Consider the following 20,834-nt stretch of genomic DNA (forward strand, 5'->3'; position numbering starts at 1 on the left):
AACGACTCCTGTACTTGAGGATGCCCTAAACTCAGGCACACAAGAACCTCTTCTTTACAGCAAGTGTCATTTATTCCAGGAGTGAAGGGACCCTTGGGATCATTTGGTGCTGCCTCGAGGGGACTCCCAGAAAGTGGGAAAGTACACCCCAACCCCCCTCTCTGCCCAGAACCGACAGAGAAGTCACTGCCACCTAGAGGGAGATGAAAGAAAACAAGGAAGCACCCTAGGATGGTTAATTTTATGTGTCGCCTTCTCTGAGCCACAGCGCTCAGCTATCTGATCAGACATTATGCTGGATATTTCTATGAAGGTGCTTTCTGGATGAGAAACATTTAAATCGGTAGACACTGAGTAGAACAGGTTGCCCACTATAGTGGGGATGGGCCTCATTCAATCAGTTGAAGGCCTTAAGAAAAAAAGACGGACATCCTCCAGATAAGAAGGAATTCTGCCAACCGATGGCCTTTGCACTTGAGATGGAATGTCAACTGTCCCCTTCATATTTTGGGCTTATACCTCCATAATTATGGAAGTCAATTCCCTAACATAAATCTCTATCTCTGTTAAAAAAAAAGGAGGAGGAAACAGGCAAGCGGCCAGCATTTCCACATTCTCAACAGTAATAAGAAAAACAATGGGGGAAAGTTTAGTGGTTCCTCAAAAAGTTAAACACAGAATTACCATATGACCCAACAAGGCAGTTTCTAAGTACATCTCCCAAAGAAATGAAACTCGATTAAATACATATACACACAGGTACTAGCAGCAGTGCCCTTCACAACAGCCAAAGGTGGAGACAGCCCAAATGCCCGACAACTGATGAGTGGACAATCTGTGGTTAGAGTCCAACAAAGCAATACCATTACCCAGCTTTAAAAAAAAAACTACTGACACGGTACCTCAGGGATGGACCTCAAGAACATCTGAGCGCAAGAAGGCAGACATGAAAGTCCGCAGTGTCCAATTCCGTTTATTTGAAATGTCCACAGAATAGGTAAGTCCACAGAGACAGAAGCCGACCGGTGGTTGCCAAGGACCTGGTGGGGGGCAGGGGGGCAGATGGGGAGTGACTGCTAAGGGTACAGGGTCCCCTCCTGGGGCAATGCAACTGTTTTGGAACTAGACCGAGGTGGTGGTTGCACAACACTGAGAATGTACTGAATGCCACTGAAGTGTTTACGTTAAAATGGTTAATTTTTCATTATGGGTGTGTTACATCCCTCAATCACTAAAAGCAAGGACCACAAAAATGGCAACAACAAAAGGGCCGGGCCGGTTCACCCACTGGGAGCCTGACCCAAGGTTGTACTGAGTCCCAAGAAGACTCTTGTGCCCGAGGAAGATGCCTGTAAAAGGATAAGGTCTGAGACCACAGAGCACGGGGAGATGAAGGTCATCTGACCAGGAAGCAAAGGCATCGCCTGGAAACCTTCAAGTACTGACCAGGGCTCCTTCAGGACAGCAGCCTGATGGCCCTCAAATGCTCCCTGTCTGACCTCACGGTGAGACTGTCAGGGGCTCCCAAGATGCCTCCCACAAGGAGAAAAGGGGCCCGGCTCCCAGAAGCCGGCTGGTCATAGCAGAGGAAACCTTTCGCTTCTGATCTAGCTGGACAGACTCTGCCCCAGTGCACCCTTACCTAAAAGTTGTAATTTGGCCAATAAGCCGTGAAAATGGGCACCCTCTGTAACAAGAGTTGAGGAAACGATCATTTTGTTTCCTGATTTTCTCTCCAAGATTACTAAACTGGGTACCTTTTAACTTTAGCCAGTGATAATGAAACCCTCAATTCTTCTAAGACTTAGACTATCAAAGAAAAGGAAACAATTTTAAGATACAGATTTGTATATCTAGATAGACACAGATGCCTAACATGCATGATTTATATGATAGACAGGTAGACAGGAATACACTATAGATGCATAATCTTGACCCTAAAAACTGAAAAACTATCAAGCTTTAACACAAATATTTAAATAGTGCACTGATTTTTTTTAAATCCTGGTGAAAATAGACACATAACATAAAATTCACCATCTACACATGTTTAACCACGGAATTCAGTGGCTTTAGGAACATTCACTATCATTTTAAAGGTCTCCATCACGTCACTGGCTTCTCACAAAGATATCCGGGAGTAGTAAGGCAAGCAGGTCCCTGGGCCCCAGGCCCAGCTCCAGACTCCATCCCCATCACACTCCAGACGCAGGTGACCTGCCTCTCAGCAGGGGCACGGAGTCACCACCACAGCCGACCCCTGGGACGGTCCCTGTGAACACCGCCCCGCCTAGGCAACAGCCCTGTTCACACCAGGCCTGGCTTGGGTTTGTTCAATCAGCACAGAAGGCAATCTATCAGGTCGGAGCCCACAGACGTGAGGCTTTTGTGCAGCGCTGACAGAGGGCGACATTTCACGAGGGGCCAGCCTGCCCTCCCCCCCGAGGAGGGGCCAGCCTGCCCTCCCCCCCGAGGAGGCAGATGAGCCCGTGCTGAAGGCACTTTTTGTTTATGGCTCAATTAGCCGAGCCATCGTAGGGTGGCGACACACACTCCCTGCTCGGGGGACGCTCAGGATGTTCGGAGAGAATGGTCACATAAATAACCAGGACCGGGGCCACACAGCAGTGCTCTGGGCCGCAGGGACTCTGGGCCACCACTGACCCCAGCAAGTGACACGAGAGCACCCGATGACTTCCAAACACACGAAGGACTCAGTTCCAAGCAGGCACTCGGCGAGAGGCAGCGTCCATCCCAGCCAAGGCTCTGGGCAGAGGGTCAAGATGCCGGATTAAGTCAAAACTGTCCAGGGGAGGCCACCAGACACACGCAGCTACCGAGCACTTGATATGAGGCTGGTCCGACTCAGATGCGCCATGGGTGAAGAACGCACCGCAATCCAAAGGCTTACAACCAAGAAGGATGATATCCGCCCCCCTAATAAACCCGACATGTTGCAGATGGGAAGGATGGGACTTTGCATGTGCTGGATTAGACACGAGGTATTAATGTCTCAGTAAAGTGAATTCCACCTGCTCCTTTTTACCTTTTTTTATGTGGCTACTTGAGAATGTTTAAGGACGCATGTGGCTCACATTCTGTTTCTACTGGACAGAGCTGCTAAGGGGCCTCAAGAAAGACCCAGATTTCATGACAATATAAATTCTTCCCTTGGGGAAGATGCAGAGGTGGAGTTTGGCACGCAGGGTACGGGTGGGAGATGCAGGTCTGTGGAAGGAGGGGAGAACAAGGGCCCGCAGGGAGCCCCGCAGCATGTGCAGCCTGTCGGTACCATCAGGATGGGCTCAAACGGCCAGACCATCATGCCAGGCAGACCACTGGAAGAGGGCCCAGAGGGATGCGCCCTTACGTGGGCATCTCTTTCTGCAGGGGCTACAGCCAGGGATGCTCCCTGCAGCTGGGCAGCATCCTCCCCAGGAGGGGCTCCCAGCACCCAGCATCCATCTCCCCTGTCCTCCACCTGCCCGTCTGCAGTACTCACGCCAGCCGCCACCACACAACATGACCACCGGTGAACATGGCAAAGATACACACCACAAAGTTCTTCAAAGCAGATGCTGGGTCAGCTCATTAATATTAGGCAATGCTTCCAGGTCACGCAGAGACCAAATGCTCACTGAGCACTCAGGGTACCACCTCCCAGCTCCCAAACAGCAGCTTAATAAAAAAAAGCCTGGAGAATGAAATGAGTATGGTGCTTGATGGACTGGACAGACTCACGGCACAGAGGTGAATGAACAAAGCCCAAACCCTACTTCTGCCCTTTGTCCACGAGGAACCTGAAGCCCGATGTCACGCAATATACCGAGCGTCGGCAGCACCGTGACCCTGGCCTCTGGGTCCCCAGCCTGGTGCTCTGCCTGCAGGTCCCCAGATGTTTCGTTCTTGCCAAGAGCTCAGCCACCTGATGCCAACTGCTATTCCCAAAGCAGCTTTCCAGCTCAACCCCTGGGTGGCAAGCTTGTCACCTGAAGGTCTCAGGTCACTGTTCCTCCACAAGTGCCCCAGAGGCAAGATCATGCTGCACCCCCCAATTCCAGGTCAGACTCTTGGGACGGAGCTGCTGCAGGAAGAACCCAGTATTTCCAGATAAGATGGGTCTTGGTCAGCTCTGGCTGCTGTAACAACACGCCACAGACTGGGTGGCTTAAACAAGAGATGCTTATTTTCACAGTTCTTTTTTTTTTTTTTTTTTTTTTTGATGTGGACCATTTTTAAAGTCTTTGCTGAATTTGTTACAATACTGCTTCTGTTTTACGTTTTGGTCTTTTAGCCACAAGGCATGTGGCATCTTAGCTCCCCAACCAGGGATTGATCCCACACCCCCTGCCTTGGAAGGCAAAGTCTTAACCACTGGACAGCCAGGGAAGTACCCTATTTTCACAGTTCTTGAGGCTGGGAAGCCCTAGATCAAGGCACCAGGCAGTTTGGTTTCTGATGAGAGCTGCTTCCTAGCTTGTGGAAGGATACTTTCATGCTGTGTCCTCAAAAGATGGAGAGAGAGGTCTCTCTGGTATCTCTTCTTATAAGGGCACTAATCCCATCATGGGGCCCCCACCCTCATGACCACATCTAAACCTAATCACCTCCCAAGACCCCACCTCCTAATGCCATCACACTGGGGTTTGGGGCTTCAACATGTGGATTTGGGGAGGACACAGTCCATAGCAGGGTACACCAAAACTTTGTCATAAGTTGACCTTCACGGCTACAGAAGACGAGAAACTTCTCTTCTGCTAAATCCTCAAATTTCCTCTACCTGGCTCAAAATCATGTTTGGTTCTTCTAGCCAGGATCTGTCAGCTGAAAGTGGCAGGTGAGTGTCAGGAAACTGGCCATGGACATTCACATCCATCTGTCTGCCTCCTCAAGCTACATCCTCACTGAGGGCCAAGTGGACCGCCTCCACCACTCTGCACCTTCAGCCCCGCAGGTCCCTCTGCCTGCAGATTGCTGAGCACGGCCAGCCCCTGGTCACATGCCGCAGCCTGGCCCATCTGCGCCTGTTTCCCTGGGTGCTTGGTTGGAACTTCTACCTCTGCTGGACAATGAGCTTGGGGTTAACAGATACACACGACTATATATAAAACAGACAACCAACAAGGCCCTACCGTACAGCACAGGGACTTACACTCAATATTTTGTAATAACCTATACGGGAGAAGAATCTAAACAAGAATATATAACTGAATCACTCTGCTAAACGCCAGAAACTAACACAACATCGTAAAGCAACTGCACTTCAATTAAAAAAAAAGAAAAAAAACCCTATATATTCAGTGTGATCACAACAATGTACAAAAAAAATCTGTGGGGACTTCCCTGGTGGCGCAGTGGTTAAGAATCTGCCTGCCATTGCAGGGGACACGGGTTCGAGCCCTGGTCCAGGAAGATCCCACATGCCGCGGAGCAACTGGGCCCTTGCTCCACAACTACTGAGCCTGTGCTCTAGAGCCCGTGCACCACAACTACTGAGCCTGTGTGCCACAACTACTGAGCCCGCATGCCTAGAGCCCGTGCTCCGCAACAAAGAAGGCACCGCAATGAGGAGCCCGCACACCACAACAAACAGTAGCCCCTGCTCGCCGCAACTAGAGAAATGCCGTGCACAGCAATGAAGACCCAACGCAGCCAAAAATAAATAAATTTATTTTTTAAAAAAATCTGTGAATGAAAAGAAGAAAAATATTCTTTTCAGGGAACATTGTTTTACAAGACTGGAAATCAAGAAGGAAAATGATGTGGCTTCAGCTTTCTGAGACGCTTTAGAGAACACCCGTCCGGTACCAACAGGAACAAAGTGGACAGTCACCTAAGATGCAGGGTTAAATGGCATCTCCAAATCTAGAAAGGAGGACAGATCTACATATACTGTGTTCTCCTGGACTGGTCAAGGTGTCAAGGAATTTACAGGAAGGCATCCCTTAATTTATTGATGCTATTAAATAATAAAAACACACATATGTAAAATGTATGTAAAACCTTCTAAAATTCAAACTGCCACGTGAACACCATCTGACCCTGTTGGCCTCACTCACGTGCCCTGTTTCTTTCCTACGTTACATGCAGGATGCCAGGAAATGAGTTTGCTGCCACCACTAAGATGGCATGGGAGCCAGCAGGGACACTGGAGCTGGCTGGGAGCAGGGGCGGGCTGTGTGGCCTGGACCAGTCATCCAGCTGCTGCGGGTCAGCCTCTCTGCTGCCAAGCATGGGGGTGAGTCTCCCCAGGGTCCTGTGACTCTAACAGGAGGGTTTCACCAGACCCAGGGGTCAGACGGAGGCACAAACCTGATGTGCTGATTCTGAGTCTGTGGCTCGTTCTGCTCCGGGACCTTTGGTATCACTAACTGAGACGTCTGCCATCCACACAACAGCTCTGACCCCAAACGTGCAGGGTTTTTCCACACCAACACCGATTCTCCAATTCCTCGGACAGCAACTTGGCGTCCGAGATTCAAGTGAGTTCTGACGCCACCCAGAATCAGTGTCAGACCCCACAGGTTAAGGGGCTGGTCCCACAAGGTTGCCCCCGCCTCAGGTGCCGATGAGAACCAATCAGATGCCTCCCATCCTTCTGAACGACCAGCTGTAAACTGGGGATTCCCACCTCCCCTCCTTAGGTTTGATCATTTGCTAAAACGGCTCACAGAACTTCGGAACAGTTTACTTACCAGTTTATTATAAACAGCCAGACAGAAGACATGTGTCCACAAGTCATGGGGAAGGGTGCAGGGGCTTCCGTGCCCTCTCCAAGGGCGCCACCCTCCCAGTACCTGGAGGTGTTCACTGTTCAGGAGTTTTTCCAGAGATTAATCTCCAGCTTCTCTTCCCTTCCCGGAGGTCGGGGGGCGGGGGGGGAATGAAAGCTCCACCTCTATTTACTTGGTCTGTCTGGTGACCACCCCATCCCGAGGCTATGCAGGGCCTCACGCTGTGAGCAGAGCAAGGCGGGAGGATGTGGGGAGTCCAGAGGGCGGGGGAGCCCCAGCTGGGGCACCCGCCCAGGGGCGGGACCCCAACTGCCCAGAGAACCAGCCCGGTCTGCAGGAACCAGGGACTCAGGCCCTGGGGTCTGATCACACTTCCTTACAGCAGGTACTGCGACGGTGGCCGGACACCTGCAGGGGAGGCCTCGAGTCACGGTCCCCGTAGGAGCTCCAGGGCAGCAGCCTTCGGGGGCAGGCGCTCAGTGCAATTCCAGTGAACGTCCTGGAATTGTGCACGTGTAAGAACCTGGGTCACACCGCACACACTCAGGAGCAGGCAGCTGAAGGACCAGCTGACCCAGAGAGGACAAGGCGGAACGCGGAGGAGCTCTCAGCGATGCTAGGAGGTTGTTAATGCCTTTTCATTGCAGTTGTCCAGCAAAATGCAGTGAAGTTCAGGGCTTACCTAGTGGTGCAGTGGTTGAGAGTCCGCCTGCCGATGCAGAGGACGCGGGTTCATGCCCCGGTCCGGGAAGATCCCCCATGCCGCGGAGTGGCTGGGCCCGTGAGCCGTGGCCACTGAGCCTGCGCGTCCGGAGCCTGTGCTCCGCAACGGGAGAGGCCGCAACAGTGAGAGGCCCTCGTACCGCAAAAAAAAAAAAAAAGTAAGAAAAAAAGAGACAGGTTCTCTAATATTTTTAATCGTGGGCCACTCACCCCATTGCTTGCCTTAGATTTTCAGTGCTGGTTATAATGTTTAATTCCATAAACATTCTAAATTTATACCTTGTTTTTTATTAAGGACGTAAAGAGAGCACCAATCTGAGAAATGACAGCGTCCACTTCTGGGTACTGATTAGCAATGGGAATTTCAGGCCCAGGTGGTGTGAGGAATAAATACTACACATGGGTCAGTCTCTGAACCAACAGGCTCCAAGATAAGACCCCACTTCCCAGGTCCAGTGAGGCCGAGAAGGGCCGAACCAAGGTGAGACCACAGACCTTCCCGCTACGTGGGCCCAAGCCCTGCGGTGCCCCCCATTTCCTGAATTACCTGAATCTGAGCACCGGGTTTGCTCACAGACTGTTCTCACCTGGGTGCGGGCAGAACCCTGGGCTCAGGAGCATCAGGGTCTCTTTCCATTTTGCCCTTTACTGCATGGGGTCCCTCAACATTTAAGCCTGTTCCCCCACCTGTCAAACTGAATAACAAAGCCCACTCTGGACGGTCGCTATGAGGGTTGAATGAAAATACACGTAAAGGGCTGCTTGGCCCCAGACAGGCATCCACAAGTGGTCATGTCGCTGTGCTAAGATCCCTTCTGACGGTGTGCGGTGGACTCAGTTAGCAGGCCCACAAAGACGACTTCCTAGTGCCCTGAATCTGTGGATACGTCACCTCACAGGGCAAAGGGGACTTTGCAGCTGTGATGAAGTATCTTGAGCGTAGCCCGGATTAGGCACTGGGCTCAGTGCCGTCACAGGGTCCTTATACGAGGGAAGCAAGAGAGGAGAGTCAGACGGGGCAATGGGACGACGGAGCAGAGGGACAAAGAAAGAGACTGGAAGATGCCCGGCTGGCTCTGATGTCAGAGGAAGGGGCCAGGAGTCAAGGGAAGCGGGCCAGCATCCACCCCACACAGACCTCCTGGTGCCACGACATCTCAGGGCTGGGCGCTTTAGGACGGGTCTTGCCCTTCCGATAAACCTCAGCTTCCGCCTCAGAAAAAACAAGGCGGACTCTGTTCCAATGGGCTGTGCGTCTACTCAACAAGAGAACAAGCGTAAACGCTTAGCAGAGCCCGGGGCAGTGCGCACAGCAAGCCAACAGCGGCTCTGGATTCATAAACAAGGAACTGTGCTTCCATCTGTAAGCACCCTGCTGCCCTCAGACTAGCTGGCAGGGCTGCTCAAGACCCAGTCAGGGACGAATCCCACACTGGCCTCAGTCTGACAGCTTCTGCCTGCGGGTAACCCCTTTCAGGATGCCACACAGGGGTCCTGATGGCATCAGAGCCATCGCAGTCAACAGGCAATCCCCACGGAGGGCACCAGAGGTGGAAGGGCACTGGCAATGTCACCCACCCAACACGCTCTGGGACAACCTCCCTGAGGGCATCCACCCAGCAAGTGGCTGGCTCCACAGCTACCTTCTGGAAATTTCTCAGCTGTGACCCACAGCTTCCTATCCCCACCCCTGATCTCTAGGTGAGCATTTAGACAGGTAGCAGCCCCACCAAATGGTACCGGCTGAGAAGCAGGTTGCTGAGGTACCCCTGCAAACACGGCATTGAGAGCTCCCAGCCGTTGCCTGGCAGACCCCTGACCTGCAGACACACGGCTCAGGTAGAGCGAGCACGGTCCCCGCCAGCGGAGAGGCCCAGGCGGAGAAGAGACACAGGAGGAGAGCACAGTCCCAGCAAAGGTGCAGATGTGGTGAGAGGATGAGACCCCTCACAGGGTCAGGCGGCTGGAGGGAGGGCAGGAGGAGGGCAGGGCTTGGAGATAAAGACGAAAATGCCAACAGGCAGATGGTCAGCCCCAGCAGTGCCCAGTGCTGGCCTCCCAGCCGGGGAGAGGGTCGTTGGGCTTGAGAAGGGATCACTGGGGAGAGAGGCCATGGCTCGGGCTTCTCTTGGGACAGACAGGTTCTCTCCCAGAAAACAGAGTGTGTCCCCGCCTTTTCCCAGGATCTCCACTTCCAAACATCCTTCCAGCTCAACTGTGACAAGAAAGAAAAGAGGGGGGCTTCCCTGGTGGCGCAGTGGTTCAGAGTCCGCCTGCCGATGCAGGGGACACGGGTTCGTGCCCCGGTCTGGGAAGATCCCACGTGCCGCGGAGCGGCTGGGCCCGTGAGCCATGGCTGCTGAGCCTGCGCGTGCGGAGCCTGTGCTCCGCAACGGGAGAGGCCACAACAGTGAGAGCCCTGCGTACCGCAAAAAAAAAAAAAAGAAAGAAAGAAAGAAGAGATTCCAGGGACTTCCCTGGCGGTCCAGTGGTTAAGACTCTGCTCTTCCAATGCAGGGGGTGTGAGTTCGTTCCCTAGTGTTGGTTCCCTGTTTCCCACATGCCTCCCCGCCAGAAAACCAAAATATAAAAAAAGAAAAACAGAAGCAATATTGTAACAAGTTCAATAAAGACTTTAAAAAAAAAAGAAAGAAAGAAAAGAGGCCAAGACACCGGCCCACACACCAAGTTCTGCCTACAGCTGCCCGCTGGCCTGGGGTGGGAGTGGGCCCCTCCTTAGGGGCATGGACCAGGGCAAGAGGCCCACATGGCCCCTGAAGCCAGGCTCGGGCCTGTACTGGGCGGAAGAACGTCCCTCCAATTCACATCCACCCGGAAGACACACACAGGGAAGTAGGTCATGTGATGACAGAGGCAGAGACTGGAGTGATGCAGTTACAAGCCAGGGGACGCTAAGGACTGCCAGCAGACCCAGAAGCTGGAAGAGGCAGGAAGGACCCTCCCCCAGGGTCCCTGGAGGAAGCACAGTCCTCTGACACCTGATTTTAGACTCTGGCTCTCAGAATTATGAGAACAGATTTCTGTGGCTTTAAGCCACCCAGGTTGTGGTGTTCATTCTGGAAGCCACAGGAAGCTAACACAGGGCCTGTCAGGCAGGGGCTTCTAGGTCCACACACACTGGACCCAAAACGCTTCCTGCCTCATCTGCGTCCACTCGTGTCTCCCTCCAACAGATTCTCCTGCGTGCCGGCTGGGTCCAGTTGGACCACATAGATATGAGACACGGAGACGAAGCACCTTCTCTCACACTTAGAACCTGCCCTCCACTTCATACAGTGAAGAGGTTGCCCAAAGTCATCGAATGGCACCCTCGCGAATGTGCATTTCTTTGTTTATAAATGTCTACCTCAAAAGAAAAAACTGGAAACCAATCTCAAACTTGAGTTAATAACAGATGATATGCACGTGGCAGCACTTAGAGGGAGATGTACTGAAGTCTGCAATTGACTCTGAAACGCATCCGAAAACCGAAACAATGGAGGGATGGACAAATGTGCTCAAGCCAGCACAGCCACATGCTAACTGCAGAATCCAAGTCGTGGGGATACAACTATTCACTGTAAAATCCTTTCCGTTCTTCTATATGTTTGAAATTTTTCATAATAAAATATTGTAAAAAAGAGTACAGTGGCAAGACATCCTTTGAAACTTTCTGGAAGTCAGTGACATGAGAAGCTTTGCGTAGATACACTTCACAATGGCCTTTTAGGAACCTTTTCATCACAAATAACAAAGCAAAGTGCATCTTCCTAACAGCACTGGAATACATGAACGCCTGGTGGGTTCCTCCCAAGAATCCCCTCCCACATGTCACATGGTCAGTCAGGTAGCTGCTACACTGTGAAAGAGGGCACTAAAAAGATGAACCTTCTAAAAGCACCCCCTTAATGCCCTTAAAACAGACACCGCCAAGCTAAGCGGGGCTCCTCCACCTTGGTTTACGACGCCGGCAAGGGGCCCAGAGCTCCACGGGGAGGGAGCTAGTGCCAGGACCCGGGTGATGGGGATCCAGACTGACACCTGGCCCCAGGTCTGGCTCACAGCCAGCAGGCCCTCGATGTGTTAAATGGATGAGTGATGCCAAAACCCAATGTTTAGGAGAAGCACCTGAAGGCATCCTCACGGGCACCGATACTTCCGCAGAACATGCAGAAAGCTGGTCTCGGGTATCTGGCCTGAGAAACTGGATTAAAATCCTTCCCCCATGTGAGGACACCAGGAGGCTTCCTTGGCCCACTGCACGGCAGACGAGACCGATGTCTGTGGAAGGTCATGCTCAGCCACAGCTGCAGCGCCCCCACTCCCCCGCCCCCTCAGAGTCTGACTGCTCGAAAGCAAGGCTCGAGCCTGCAATTTACACCTGGTTCCCCAGTCCAAGGAAAGCATCCTATGATGTCACGTCTTAGTCCTTAGTAGCTTGACCACTTTAAGATTCGATGGATAGAGGCCAGGGTCATGATCATAAAAAGGTTTTAAAAGGTTATGTGGGGACTTCCCTGGTGGCGCAGTGGTTGAGAATCCGCCTGTCAGTGCAGGGGACACGGGTTCGAGCCCTGGTCTGGGAAGATCCCACATGCCGCGGAGCAGCTAAGCCCGTGAGCCGCAACTACTGAGCCCGCGTGCCACAACTACTGAAGCCCACGCGCCTAGAGCCCGTGCTCCGCAACAAGAGAAGCCACCACAATGAGAAGCCCCTGCACCGCAACGAAGAGTAGCCCCTGCTCGCCGCAACTAGAGAAAGCCCGCGCGCAGCAACGAAGAGCCAACACAGTCAAAAATAAATAAATAAAATAAAAATAAAATTAAAAAAAAAAAAAGGTTACGTGGCCTGAGAAAACGTGCAGGATGAAAGGTAAGTGCCAAGAGGAGGCCCTTCTGACTTCTCCGGAGACCACTTCCCCCGGCGGAGACGCACAGACCAGCAGAAGCAGCAGGAGCACCACCTTCTGTCTGTGGAGAGGGTCCTGGGGCCACACAGAGCCTGGGTATGGGAACCAGAGACCCATACGGACCACCTTCTCATTACGGTCACGTGACCTGTAGCAAGCTTCCCCACCTGCCCAGCCTCAGTTTCCTTATCTGTAACAAACGGATGATACCACCCACTTCATAGGGATTTCGACAAGAATTAAATCAAATAACACTCTTGAGGAGCTGGCACAGAGCTTACCACCTCTGAGACACTCAAGAAATGCTAGTTTCCTTCTCTCTCTCTTGCAGGGGCCCCTTCCCAAGCCCCAGCAAAGTTAATTAGGATCAAGAAAATACGGCAAGTTCCTAGAATTTACCCAGAAATCAAAGAAGATCACCCTACCAAGAAAAGGATGATAATTTATTATAACAATCCAAGTCCCCCAGGGGTGTAATCTATAAAGAGAGGGTTCTAAAACTACAACTTCCTGTCCGATTGTAAAAATAGAACAGTGTTTGTCAAAGACCCTGGATCCAATTAATGCATTCATTTTCTCCAGAGAAGGAATCAAAGCCTCTCAGTCTGTACCCACGCGGAGGAAACTGGGAGCGACGAGGGGGCCCGGGAAGCTTCTCGGGGCCACTGCCATTGTCTGGGTAAGAAAGCAGGGTGACTGAAGCCACGGCCCCAAGGATGAGGGTCCCAAGGCAGAGTCCAGAGGATGGGTGGGGCAAGGCACCCCCAGACCCAGAAGAGAAGGGGCAGGACGGACAGAAAGACTCGCCATCCCTAGGGGCTGGGGACACGGAACGGGCTTAGAGCTCAGAAGTGTGGTCTGGGGGCACAGCTGAGGGCTGGGGGCATAGCTGAGGGCTGGGAGGAAACCCTACAGCATATCCAGTCCCACACCAGGCACGGGGCACAGACGCCATCTGTAACCTGCACGGCACCCCAGGACGTAAAGACGTGCACCGCAGCCCCCCACTTTACAGATAAAGCAGGGCAGCTGACTTGCCCAAGGTCACCCATTTCAAAGGGGCAGAGCCAGGACTGGAGCCGGAGCTGACTGTTAGTTTTACAACAGAAGCTACAGGGCAGGAGGGTTTCCAGAAAAAGACCAAAAGAGAACCCCTGGGTCTGGCAATTAGAAGGCCACTGGAAAGCTCCAGGAACAGGGAGAGAAGTCCACGGTCAGGGATTGAGGAGGGAATTGGGGACTTGGGGGCTCAGGGGGTGGAGGGGTCATGCGGCCAATGCATTCAAGAACACACACTCCAAAACGCACAGGACAGGCCACGTCCCCGGCCGTCCCCGTGGTCAGGGCTCGGCACTGTCCTAAAAGACCTGCATCTCTTCCTCATTCCTCAACCCCACAGTGGCAAATATGTACCCACACCCTATAACCACTTGATTACAGACATAATATGTTATGATTTGACTACACTGCCGGATTATTACAGTGTGAGAAAATACAGGAACTGTTTCCATTACGCCTAATGTAACAGATGAATAAAGGGATTGCTTTCAATCATGGTGAACGGCCTCAAACGCTGATTTCCTTTAAGATTGTTTGAGATCGTCTCTGATGTGCAAAAACTTTAAAACTAACACAAACCAATGTCTAAGCTCCCAGATTTTGTCACCATTTGTTGGGAGTTTTGTACGTCTGCTCATCTCAAGAATGTCACAGAATTAGCTAGTTTGTTTGGACAAAAACCTCAAGCTCGTCCATGGAAGAGCCATATGTGTGAAAATTTAAAGCCTTGGTGGAGCAGTGGTTAAGAATCTGCCTGCCAACGCAGGCGACACGGCTTCGATCTCTGGTCCAGGAAGGTCCCACATGTCGCAGAGTAACTAAGCCCGTGCGCCACAACTACTGAGCCCGCGCAGCACAACTACTCAAGCCCACGCGCCTACAGCCCGTGCTCCGCAACAAGAGACGACACCTCAATGAGAAGCCCGCGCACCGCAACGAGAAGCCCACACACCGCAACGAAGAGTAGTCCCCGCTCGTCACAACTAGAGAAAGTCCACGTGCAGCAACGAAGACCCAATGCAGCCAAAAATAAATTAAAAAAAAAAAAAAGTTTAAAGCCTTGTGTTTTATGAAATAGGATAAAAGTCAAGCTCAGAGGACATAAAAGAAGTTGCATTTCAGCCTGGACTGGCAGGCAGCCCCTTCCTCTGCAAACAGAAGCAGCTTAGGTTCAAACCTGTCAACAGTTTTTAAATCAAAGGCCTTGGTTTCTGCCTCATCACTAAGTCAATTACAGTTCTAACCTGAAAAAGGTATTTAATGGGCCTTTATTTGAGTTCACAGATATTTTCCCCAAATAATGAATTAGCAATTTAATCCTCTTATATCCTCACCAGACAGGCAGATGGCAAGAGCCTCAGGAACACTGCCCGGGGGGCGGGACAAGGGTCGAGGTCGGCCCAGGAGGGACCAGGCCCTCCGCTCGCACCCCCAGGTTAGCAGCCAGAGGAAACACCCGATAAGGGGGTACCCGGCTGCACACCTGGATCAATTGTGGGAAGTTGAGAACAACCCTAACATGTCAGGGAAACCCTCTAGCTATCCCCCCACCCCAAATCAGCAGAAGACATCTGTAAGCCCTCCCATTCTTCCCCCCCATACCCCGGCAGGCTCCCAACCTCCAGGGTTTCTCAAAGTCACTTGTTTGTTGATAGTTTTGAATTCAAGACACAAAGAAGTAACACTGGAAATGGTGGCTAGGTCCCCAGCCAGCCTTCGAGGCCTCTCTGGCTAGAAAGGAAGCTGAAATACTGTGTCCACGCAAAGAAAACTGACCGGAAAGCAGAGCCAGGGTAAGACGATGACCTGACAACACAAGGGCTCCACATGCAGACAGGTCGTCCTGCAGTGTCCAGTCCCGGGACAGCCCACCTTGGTCGCCTCTCCCCTCCAGCAGCTTCTCCACACAGTCCAGACATCACACTTGGAGGAAGCACTCAAGTCCTTTGTGCTGAGTCTGATCAATATTTTTTATGACTTTTCCAACAAAACAGGAGGAACTCTGACAGGGCGTTGGGGGGGTGGGGCACGCATCCAGCAGTGACCTGAGCTTCCTGGAACATCACTTTGTCCAGTAGGGCAGGGGTCCCCAAGCCCCAGGCCATGGACCGATACCAGGCCGTGGTCTGTAAGGAACTGGCTCACACAGCAGCAGCAGGTGAGCGGCAGGTGAGTGAGCGAAGCTTCGTGTGTATTTGCAGCCGCTCCCCATCGCTCGCATTACCTCCTGAGCTCCGCCTCCTGTCAGCATTATGAGTTGTATAATTATTTCATTATATATTACAATGCAATAATAACAGAAATAAAGTGCACAATAAATGCAACGTGCTTGAATCATCCCGAAACCATCCCCCCTTCCCCAGTCCATGGAAAAAGTGCCTTCCACGAAACCAGTCCCTGGTACCAGAAAGGTTGGGGACCACCGCGGTAGAGAATGTAACACCTGAAGTTGACAACCTCTGAAAAGGTAAGTTTATTCATTTCCTGTTGCTACTGCAAGCAACTGTCACAAACGTTAAAGGACTTCCCTGGTGGTGCAGTGGTTAAGAACCCGCCTGCCAATGCCGGGGACACGAGTTCGAGCCCTCATCCAGGAAGATCCCACATGCCGCAGAGCCATAATGAAAAACTGACTAATCTTCGAGAACACGCCTTACAGTGACAGACACTTCCACTAACACCACCGTCACCCTCGCCTGCCCCGCACGAGGCGTGCTCTCTGCAACGCCTCACCACCTGCCAGAGAGATGGCCACCAAGACCCACGACCATGAGCGCTCAGCTCCCTGGACGATTTGCAAACAGTCTCAGGACACTCGTATCACCCCCATCATCGTATCCTCAGAAATTCTAAGCTGGCGAATACTTTATTTTTTTTTAAAGTCTTCTATGAAATGTGTGATGAACTCTTTCCCCCTAATTACAAACAGACCTGTCTGAGGCTATGGTAATGAGTTCACAGAGCTCAATCCTGTGTACGCTGTACCTTGGGGCTCCTCGTGAAATCAATCTGGAAAGTTATCTTTCTGGCTGAGAGTGTAATCATACTATTATAAACTACAGCACTTGACAGTTGCTGCATCTTTCTAATCAAACCTTCCAAGGCTGCGTCCTTTGTGAGGAATGGGGCCCTGATCCCATCATAACATTGCTCCTCTGGGAAACGCAGACAAGGCTTCCTGGAACTCAGGGTGAGGGAAAGTGGACTGGACTCTCTGGGGCCCTTCTGCTTCTGACGGCTAGGACTGGAGGGTAGCTGGGATCAAGTAGAGAGAAAGGAAGTGGATGGAGATGGGAGAACATTCTGGAAGGGCTCTGAGTATTTTCTAGGACTTGAGAGGTCAGATTTCAACACTTCTGGTTTTCCTGGTCACATGCTATTCTTAGAATCAGAGGTACCAGGAGACAGGGCCACCGAGATGCAGACACACAGAGAGGCCCCCAAGGGGCAAAGGCCAGTCAGACGTGGACAACAGCAGACGCGAGGAGGAGGTGCCAGAAAGGGTTTTCAGGGGAGGGAAGTGGCTCAAAATACAGGGGAAACAGGTGGCTAACGTCATCTGAGGGAAATACGCGACGAGGACAACAGAGAGTTAAATAAGAAATAAATCACGAGGGCTTCCCTGGTGGCGCAGTGGTTGAGAGTCCGCCTGCCGATGCAGGGGACACGGGTTCGTGCCCCAGTCCGGGAAGATCCCACATGCCGCGGAGCGGCTGGGCCCGTGAGCCATGGCCGCTGAGCCTGCGCGTCCGGAGCCCGTGCTCCACAACGGGAGAGGCCACAACGGTGAGAGGCCCGTGTACCACAAAAAAAAAAAAAAGAAAGAAAGAAAGAAATCATGAAATGGGGGAGACACGGCAACCTGCGTCCAAAAGAGCCAAACGCTCGGGGCTCCTCACCCAGAGGAGGAGAATGTGGGCAGTCCTACGGCATCAGTGCACACACACACTCACACACAGAGACACACGCACAGACGGAGACAGAGACACACAGACATGCATGCACACACACAACAGACACAGACACACACAACAGACACGTACACAGAGGCATGCAAGCACACACAGGCTCACACGCACACAGGTGTGCACTTGCACACCCAGACACACAGGCTCACACAAACACAAGGACACACATAGAGACACACAGACACACAAGCATGCATGCACACAAAGAGACAGACACACAACACAGAGACACACATACTTAGACACAGGAGCGCACACACACACACAACAGACACAGACACGTGCGCACACAGACGTGCACTTGCACACACAGACACAGAGACACACATAGAGACACACAGAGACACATAGGCTCACAGGCACACACAGGCTCACACACGCACAGGCCCATGAGGATCTGAACAATCTCCATGAACGTGCCTGCTTACCTTGTCCCCCACCCCACCCCGAGTACAGAGCGATACCCTTTCTCATGCAGGGGGACCTCACCCCTCCACAAGGCAGCCCTGGTGAATGGTACTCTTCCCACTTACAGACGGGGCCTGAGGCTCAGGTGGGCTGAATACCAGGGCCCTGGCCAGAAAAAGAGGCGAAGCTGGGACTCAGGCCCGGGCACATCCTCCTCTACACCTCCTACAGCCCCTGCTCTCAGTCCAAACCTACCACTTTACAAACAGGTGAGTGAACCTGTCCAGAACCAAAACGTCACTCACATGGGGCAGGGCTGGAGGAAGCACCGACGTGGACCTCAAATGTCACTCAGTGCAATAGTTAAGTGCAAATCAAAAACGCCTCTGCAACAGAGCTAAGTGGTCACTTTCACACATGGGACCAGACACACAGGCAGGAGCCGCTCCGGGCTCAGGTGGTCTGGGTGAGCTCTGGTCCCACCAACTGCACTGTGGCCCAGGACAAGTTCAGGAAACCTCTGTGCTTCCCCTTCTTGTCTGAACAGCAAAGCAAGTTCTAGTTACAGGATGGTGGAAGGATTAAGTGGGTTCCACTAAGAGCATTCAGGAGCTCTTAGCACAGAGAAAAAGCCAACGAAAGTTCATCCACGTCAATGCCACCATCATCATTAACTCTCGTTTTCCATGTCTTACTAATTCTCAAAAGCCAGCATCTTTGGGGCTTCCCTGGTGGCGCAGTGGTTAAGAATCCGCCTGCCAATGCAGGGGACACGGGTCCGAGCCCTGAGCCAGGAAGATCCCACATGCCACAGAGCAACTAAGCCCGTGTGCCACAACTACTGAGCCTGCGCTCTAGAGCCCACGAGCCACAACTGAAACCCACGCGCCTAGAGGCCGTGCTCCACACAAGAGAAGCCACTGCAATGAGAAGCCCGCGCACCACAACGAAAAGCCAGCTCTTTGGAATGAGTTCAGACTCCATTCCTTTCACCAAATCAAAATAAGGCCAAGCCTCTGCCCAGCGCCGCTGTCTTGCTGCGTTGTTTGCCAGCACCCATAGCACTGATCCTCCCGAGGGGAGGGACCGAGCAAGGCTTTCCAGCCCTAAAATAACATCAACACACTGCAAGGAACAGCTCTGAAGAGCAGAGATGTGTGTGAATCACAGGGAAGGAGTGAGGGCCTGGGAGGGTTTGGGCAAACCCGTGGTGCCTGGCTCAGTTCCCCACCCTTCCCTCCCATCCCCGGTGCCTCTCCGGGACCCACTGTGAAAGCCTGCAGGACGCAGACCTGGTTGGCAAGGCAACAGACCCACAGTCTCCAGCATCCTTCCCAGACCACACCACAGACCCCGGGTCCCTGCCGGCTGGGAAACCTGGGACGGCCCTTTGGGCTTCCACCTCCAATCTCCAGAAAGCCCTGGGGCCACAACGGTACCTGCTAAATACTTGGGTCCTCGGAAAACAATCAAGCCCGGCTCCAAGATAATACAGCCTAGCTCAAACCTGACTTCTACGTTCCCCACAAAAAGCAAAAGACCGCCTGTGTCCAAAACGAACGTCCACACACACAGTGCCATGGGGTAAGTGCACACGGACACTGGTCTCCCGCTCACGACGAGGCCACCGCTCAATACACAACCAAAAGCATTTCTGCCCTCCTGACCTCACACCTTGGTAGAGAAAAAGTTAAATGCAACTTACGGCACTTTCTAAGGCAGCTGCGTACGTGAACACACGTTGGTTTGGATGGATGTACACATATCACTTTATCCCCATGTGCACACGCGGAGGCAGGGGACACACACAGAGAACAGAGTCCCCACTGCAGTCTGCAGGAGGCTCCAGACGCCCTCCCTGCCCAGCTGCGGGTCACTCACGGGCCCTGACACCCGGGCCACTCTGAGCACCGTAGGGTGAAGGGTCAGGCATTCGTGGCATCTCCACTGACGCCCTTCTTGGGGCTGTGCACCCCAGATTCCCACGTGGTTCACCTACGGGACGGGGAGGGCCGGGGGCTGCCCCCGGGCATCGTTCCATCCTGGAAGGCCTTGGCGTGGGCAGCTGGGACAAGGTCCTCCTATCTTGTCTGTGGCCACTGGAGCAGTGGCCGAGTCCTAGAAGGCAGGTGCAGGCCAAGGACAAAGGGACTTGGGGGGGTCACAGGTCTATTCCCGAAATGAGGCCAGTGGGCAGCAGAAGCCACGACACCAAGCTCCCCAGGACGCAGCTCCAAGAAACCGGGGGCCACCTCCGCTGCTGCTCAGGCGACAGGCACGGCCAGGCTGGCGCCCACCGTGTACACACCTCTCCCGGCTCAATGCCCCATCCCTCCTCCCTGAGCGAGGCTGCAGCCGAACCCCGCTCTCCCCTCCGAGGAGCAGCTCCCGCTCACAGCCCGCAGAACAACTCAAGGACAGCGGCAGGCAGGTCTGGGAGGCCTGCTTTCCAGTCTGAGTAGCCCAGCCTGGCCGGACACGGCCCAGAGGAGGTGCCCCAAAACCCCAAGCAACCTCCTGGCCAAACCCGCAGCGGCCACTGGCCGGCCTCAGACCAACAGCACGCCACCCACCACGAAGCTTTTAACCTCAGTGACTCGGATACGGGCAGCGACCCCCAGGCCTCTTCTGCTGAGCACCCAGCCAAGCACGGCCTCCACTCGGGTGTGAATCACACAGCGAGGCCGCTTACAGCCCAAGTTCACACGTGTGCCCTGGGGCAACGTCCTCCTACCTTAGCAAAAGCAACCTGACGACAGGACACGAGGGCTGAACCGACGGTGAACACGGCTGCCTCCTCCTGCTGTGCACAGCTTGGTGGGCGTGAAGGGTTGCTCCCTGCACAAGCTTCCTCTGCTTGCAGCAGCGAGGTCCCGGCCCCCGCCAGCCCTGGATGCTGCCCTAACACGCGTGCACCCTCCTGACAGGTGCAGGACGGCTACAGATGAGCATCTCCCTGTGCCCGCGGCCGGGCGTCAGACACTGCGCTGGGGACGGGCTTCACTCAGAGACTGGAAATGGAGAACAACGGG

The 20,834-nt window shown here is 53.1% G+C and overlaps 1 protein-coding gene and 1 long non-coding RNA gene across 4 annotated transcripts in view; one reads left to right on the plus strand and one right to left on the minus strand.

Annotated features, from left to right (window-relative positions):
• Window positions 1-20,834, minus strand: part of AGAP1 (ArfGAP with GTPase domain, ankyrin repeat and PH domain 1) — a 552,897-nt gene that overhangs the window by 473,782 nt on the left and 58,281 nt on the right. The gene's annotated exons all lie outside the window — the stretch shown is intronic.
• On the plus strand, window positions 898-20,551 carry LOC113626261 (uncharacterized). Its single transcript, XR_003435102.1, has 3 exons — window positions 898-1,214; window positions 18,077-18,083; window positions 20,542-20,551. It is a non-coding gene; the product is annotated as an uncharacterized LOC113626261 (long non-coding RNA).

This window comes from Aethalodelphis obliquidens, unplaced genomic scaffold (assembly GCF_003676395.1).
Source record: "Aethalodelphis obliquidens isolate GAN/ISIS:26980383/991018 unplaced genomic scaffold, ASM367639v1 scaffold2, whole genome shotgun sequence".
NCBI lineage: Eukaryota > Metazoa > Chordata > Mammalia > Artiodactyla > Delphinidae > Aethalodelphis > Aethalodelphis obliquidens.